The sequence below is a fragment of the Kogia breviceps genome, chromosome 11 (genome assembly GCF_026419965.1).
Source record: "Kogia breviceps isolate mKogBre1 chromosome 11, mKogBre1 haplotype 1, whole genome shotgun sequence".
In the NCBI taxonomy this organism is placed as follows: domain Eukaryota; kingdom Metazoa; phylum Chordata; class Mammalia; order Artiodactyla; family Physeteridae; genus Kogia; species Kogia breviceps.
The window spans coordinates 45,564,672-45,570,671 of NC_081320.1; the positions used below are offsets into that span (position 1 = coordinate 45,564,672).

Here is a 6,000-nt window from a genome sequence, read left to right on the forward strand (position 1 = left end):
GACCCTGCTTCTACTTTTCTGATTGACCATGGGGACAGCTGTGAGCAAAGGCTTGGCAGTGTGTTGGAGTCCCAGGTTCTAGGCAGCAGACCTCAGTGCCACCTCTAGCCAGGAAGGCAACTAGAACTGGCCCTAAGCACCCAATATAGGGGAGAGATGCATTCTGGTGTCGGAGGCAACAGTGAGGAAGAGAGGCTTCTGGTTACAGTCTCTCAGTTTTGTGGTTTAAGCCGTGACGGTCACAGAATTCAGCTACACACCCTGGTGGAACCAGGTCAGGTAACGGTGTGAAGTCCTCCAGCCTCAAGGGGGCACACCTGAGTTCCGACCCCATTAGCTGGACAAGAGCACACAGGACTGGGCTATGGATACCAAAGAGTATCCAAAGCTCCCTGACTCCCTGCACTATCCTTCTACAACAAGGGTTTCCCTGTAACTTTTCCCCAATTTGCTAGGCTGCTGGATGAGACTGTCCAGGGTGTATCCTACACAAACTACCCAGACAAGAAGGCATGCAGAGGCTGAAGCCCTGCCCACACACCTCATGCCAAGCTGATGGCTTTCCTGTGGCCTGAGTCTACCCAGAGGAAGGGGTGCCTTTAGACAAATGAAATGCTAGCAGTGGCTCAGAGTCTGTCTACTGAATCAACACTTAGTCCTCAAAAGTCTTCACTTTATCAATTCAGCATGCCGGTTGATCATTTGCATCCAACTTTGTATTCCTCCATTCTAAATTATGTTGGGTAAAGAGGCTCCAGGACTAGGCTGGAAGGCTAACACGCTGGGCTCAAATTTCTACCCTGCTGTTGTCTGTGTGGTGGTGTACAGCTTGCCTACCCTCTCTGGGATTCGGCTTTGCCATAATCTCTAAGAATCTCTAAGATCCCTTCAAGCTCTAAAATTACATGATTCCTTTGGGCATCAAGTTTGAGAGATTTCCACACTGTCAAATTTGCTCCAACTAGTCAGACGATCTCCCTGGGCTTTGAGATCATGGCCCCCACCCCTGAGTGGCTGCTGGGAGAAGCTGGAAAGCACACCTTTGTTAAGCCGACCACACTCTCACTGAAGCCAGCCACCTTCACTTCCACATCCTTCAGACCCTGGTGCATGTCCCTGAAGATGTCCTATGGTTGCCATGAGATCCCATCCCACTCCATCTCCCAAAACTTCCAGTGGTAGCACTTAAGCTTCTTTTGTAGTTGGAAGAAGATTTAAGTAGATTTCTGGTTCTTCAAAGACTTGCTTGATGTGGGTGGCCTGCTACTTGTCTGCACTGCTGGCAAGTTTCAACTACTCATCAGCGTTGTCCTCTGGGATGTTTGTACAACCTCGATCTGTTATGTAAACTTCAGGGTCTTCTGGTGCAGGTGAGCGATAGCAGCCTTTGTGCGCTGAGCATCTCATATTCCATCCATGGAATCCGTTCGATGCTGCCATCAATGAGAGTGGAAGTCTGGGCAAGGCTACTTACTTCCAACTACTCCATTCATTCTTGGTTGAAATGCAGCAGCAACACAAGCTATTTCTGTCACAGTTAAGCTGCTAGAAGCATCAGTCATAGCTAGAGACTTGGGCTGGCTTGACTGTAACAACTGCCATCTTCTGGCCAGATTTCCTATTCCTATTGATTTGGTGACTTCCCCTTGCGGTCTCTGGCTTGCCCCACCTACTATGAAAATTCATCTCTTCCTTTATCTTGGATGGCAGTTGGATCGGCTGTAGGACTCATTCAGAGCTGTGGGGTGGGTGGAGACACCATCAATCTTAGCACATGCGTTCTTGCTTTCCAGATCCATTTCAGGCTCGGGTCTACCTGAATTTGCTGCACATCGTGTGGAGACATGGATGACCTCCTGTGCTGGTGTTGAAAGAGATACTTCAAGCCTTGGCCAATCACATTATTGTTCTCCAAAGCATTATGGGTCATTTTAACAATGTGTGTTCTGATTCTGTCTGCTTTCTGACCTCTGCATCTGCGAAGTAGTAAATGTGGCATTTTCTACTTTGACAATTTCTTGATGCTATTTTTCCTTTCTCTCTCTTGCCTCATTAAGGAATGTTTGCAGCTAAGTCACCCCTCCCTGACCTGGGACGCTGTACCAATGGTCCAGCCCCTCCACCCTGCCTCCCAAAACATACCTTTTGTTTCTTTACAACACCTTGTATCTTTGATGCTGACTGTCACCATGAAAGCTTTCACCTGACTCAATGAAACAACAAGTACTCTTTTGCTAATGACTTAGCTGCGTGATTGGGTGACTAGTCTATACTTGGAGGCAGTAGCAGGAAACGACAAGCTACGCTAATTGCAAAATTCTTTGGATCTGTTTTAGATTCTGTGCAAGGGATGGGGTAAAGTAGTGGAAACTGAACTAAATATAGGTCCAGCGCTGGCTCTGCCACTAACTAGCTGTGTGGCCTTGAAAATGCTACTTTATCTTTCAGGTCTCAATTTCCTCACTCATTCAAAAATATCATTTGAGTATCCTTATGTGTCAGGTACTGTGTTTATCACAGGTAAAGAGAACATGGTCCAGATCCCTTTGTTGGTGGCTAACACAAAGAAAGAAAGAAAGAAAAGGAAGAAAGATAAGAAAAGGAAGGAATGAAGAAAGAGAGGAAAAGATGGAAGAGAGGATGGGGTGCAGGGTGGAGAGATAAATTAGGAGTTTGGGATTAACATATACACACAACTATATATAAAATAGATAAACATCAAGGGCCTACTGTATATCACAAGATATCCTGTACTGTATATCTTATGATAACCTATAATGGTAAAGAATCTGCAAAAGAATAAATATTATATATATTATATATAATAATATATTATTGTTGTATACCTGAAACTAACACAGCATTGTAAATTAACTACACTTCAGTTTTTTTTAAAGGTCAAAAAAGGGAGCAAGTAAATAACCACAAGTTATAATATAAAACTGAGTATTTTTCAGCTTTCTCTTTATCCATAGAACTATTTACTCAAAGAAAATCTACCAAGGCAGCCCATGAGCTCACCTGGTTGATCTCCACCTCTCTCACACATGGCTCTCTGCCCTTGTTCAGCCCATGCCTGCCTTCTCATCCCCTCTGGATCATGCTAAGCTCTCTCCCACCTCAGGATCTTGGCATTTGCTGCTCCTCAGCTTATAACACTGCCCCTACATTCTCAGATGGTCTGATCCTTCGTTTCCTTCATATCTTTGCCTAAATATCACCTGAGAAAAGACACCTCTGCTAAAACTATATAAAATAATTCTGTGTCTTCCAGTGCCCTTCCTACCTTACCCTGCCTTGTTTTGCTTTTCTTTGTTTTTCTGGGGTTTTTTTACATTTAATTCTAGAAATTATATACTCATTCTTTGTCTCACAAATGTAAATTTCATGTCAAGGAGTTTGTCTTATTAATTTCTAAGTTCTCAGCTACTAGTACAAGGCCTGGGGCAGAGCAGGAGCTCAAATAATATTTGTTAAAAGAACATGGGGAGAGAAAACTAATGTGGAGTTGGTTTTGTTGAAACATTAGGGAAGGAACTAAGTCCTACACCATCGTTTCCCTCCTGATGTAGCCCGTGAGGACACTTCCAGGTCTAACACTGTAGGATTTCACGAATCCATTCATCAGGAAAGAGGTCTCATATGTTAAACTTTATTCATTATTTTTTTTTTAAATTCCAAAACTTGTACTTTGTTCTAAGAATTATGCTAATAGTACAAATAGCATTATCTATTCTGTCTTGCAGTTCATGGTCTACCTATGAAAACAGATTAATCAAAATTATAATATGACAGATGAGCTGGGAAGACAGAGTAGCTGCATGCAGGACACCTCAAATTCCTCATCTATAAAAGGCATATTTACTTCTTGACTTCAAATTTTGTTATAAGAATGAAATGAGAAAATAGATATGAAATTGCTTGAAATACTGCATAACATCTTCAAGTGTCCAGTATTGGTATGGTTATTCAAGATCAGATAGGACTTCAGCAAAATGGTAGAGTAAGGAACTCCAAAAAGTATGTCCCTCCATGAAAGCAATGAAAAAAGTGTCAAAAACTGTAAGAATCAGTTTTGATAGGCATCTGGAAATTAACCCAAGGCTTGCAATAACACAGGGAGCACTTCAAGAAAAACAGAGCCGCCGCCGCCGTCGGGAAGGTTCCGCCGCTGATACCGCTGCTCGGCCGACTCAAAGATCCTTGCTGGCACATTTCTGGATAGCGATAGTCTGTTGAACCTTCTTAAGAATTCAGAGAAATTGCCGTGTGACCACGGAGAGAAAGATCTAATCTTAAGGCCTACGCACATTCCGCCACCACATCTGAACAATGTCCTACGTTATTGTGAATGATTCTTCTCAGACTAATGTGCCCCTGCTACAAGCCTGTATTGATGGAGACTTTACCTACTCCAAGAGGCTTTTGGAAAGTGGCTTTGACCCAAATATTCGTGACAGCAGGGGCAGAACAGGCCTTCACCTCGCAGCAGCCCGAGGGAATGTAGACATCTGCCAGTTATCATATAAATTTGGTGCTGATCTCCTGGCCACAGATTATCAGGGAAACATAGCTCTTCATCTCTGTGGCCATGTGGATACTATTCAATTCTTAGCTTCCAAAGGACTCAAAATTGATATTTGCAATCATCAAGGTGCTACACCCCTAGTTCTGGCAAAGCGCAGGGGAGTGAATAAAGATGTCATCGATTGCTGGAATCTTTGGAAGAACAGGAGGTAAAAGGACTTAACAGAGGAACTCACTCAAAACTGGAGACCATGCAGACAGCTGAGAGTGAAAGTGCCATGGAAAGCCATTCCCTCCTCAATTCCAACCTGCAGCAAGGTGAGGGGGTCCTGTCCAGCTTCCGAACTACGTGGCAGGAGTTTGTAGAGGGATCTGGGCTTCTGGAGGGTGTTGCTCTTGATCTTTGTAATTGCTCTGCTGTCTCTTGGCATCGCCTACTATGTGAGTGGGGTGCTACCCTTCGTGGAAAACCAGCCTGAACTGGTGCATTAGAAGAGCCCATGGGAGAGGAGGCAGATGCCAGTGTCCTGGCTTCCATTGTTTGTTCTCAGTTTCTCAAAATTTTCTCTTGGTCAAGGCAGTGAGGGCTGTACATTTTTTCTTTTTGCTGTTTTATACATTGTAATCCTTGTAGAAGAACTAACTACATACTGTAGTCAAGTATACTGTCCTAAAGCTACCTCCAACTCAGCCTGACTTCTTAGGAAAGGCTCTGCATAGCCTTGTTTGATAAAAACATGGAAGTGACTAAAGAATGAGAGATAGAGGATGAGACTAGGAAATCCTTGCTACAGAAAACTTACCCTAACATAAGACCAACTAAAGTGAAGTGTTTGAAGGTTGTCTTATATGATTAGTTTTGGTTGGTAGTTTTGTTTTGTTTTTGTTTATTTTTGCAAGAGCTGCTTCTCTCTTTATTTACTTTCTGTGGGGAATATCGGGGGTGGGGGCTAGGGGAGAATGAAGCATTCAGCTTAAAACTTGAAGTGCTTTTTTCATATCCTGTAGAGCAAATCAGTATTTTTGGAATGTTTGGTTTGTTTTAATATTTTCAAGTCTAGTCACAAACCAAACAGAACTTTTGAAAATGAGCTGTATTTTCCTCAAAAATGACTGATTTGATCTTATATTTATTTGTTTTTAGGATAATTTTGATTTTTTTCTAAGCTGCTTTGCTTGTTGTTGATATCTGTGATGAATGAACATGAGAAGTTCATTTTGTTCATTTGTCAATTTCCCCTAGTGTTTATTTCAGAGATATTCTATTCATCAAAAGTGCAGTCAGAGGGCTTCCCTGGTGGCGCAGTGGTTGAGAATCCGCCTGCCGATGCAGGAGACACGGGTTCGTGCCCTGGTCCGGGAAGATCCCACATGCCGCAGAGCGACTGAGCCCGTGAGCCATGGCCTCTGGGCCTGTGCGTCCGGAGCCTGTGCTCCGCAACGGGAGAGGCCACAACAGTGAGAGGCCCGCAT

At 43.5% G+C, this 6,000-nt stretch overlaps 2 pseudogenes; one reads left to right on the forward strand and one right to left on the reverse strand.

Moving 5' to 3' along the window:
• Positions 1-965: 965 nt before the first annotated feature.
• Positions 966-2,191, reverse strand: LOC131765188 (transmembrane and coiled-coil domains protein 1 pseudogene; annotated as a pseudogene).
• Positions 2,192-4,193: 2,002 nt separating this feature from the next.
• On the forward strand, positions 4,194-5,109 carry LOC131765091 (ankyrin repeat domain-containing protein 46 pseudogene; annotated as a pseudogene).
• Positions 5,110-6,000: the final 891 nt, after the last annotated feature.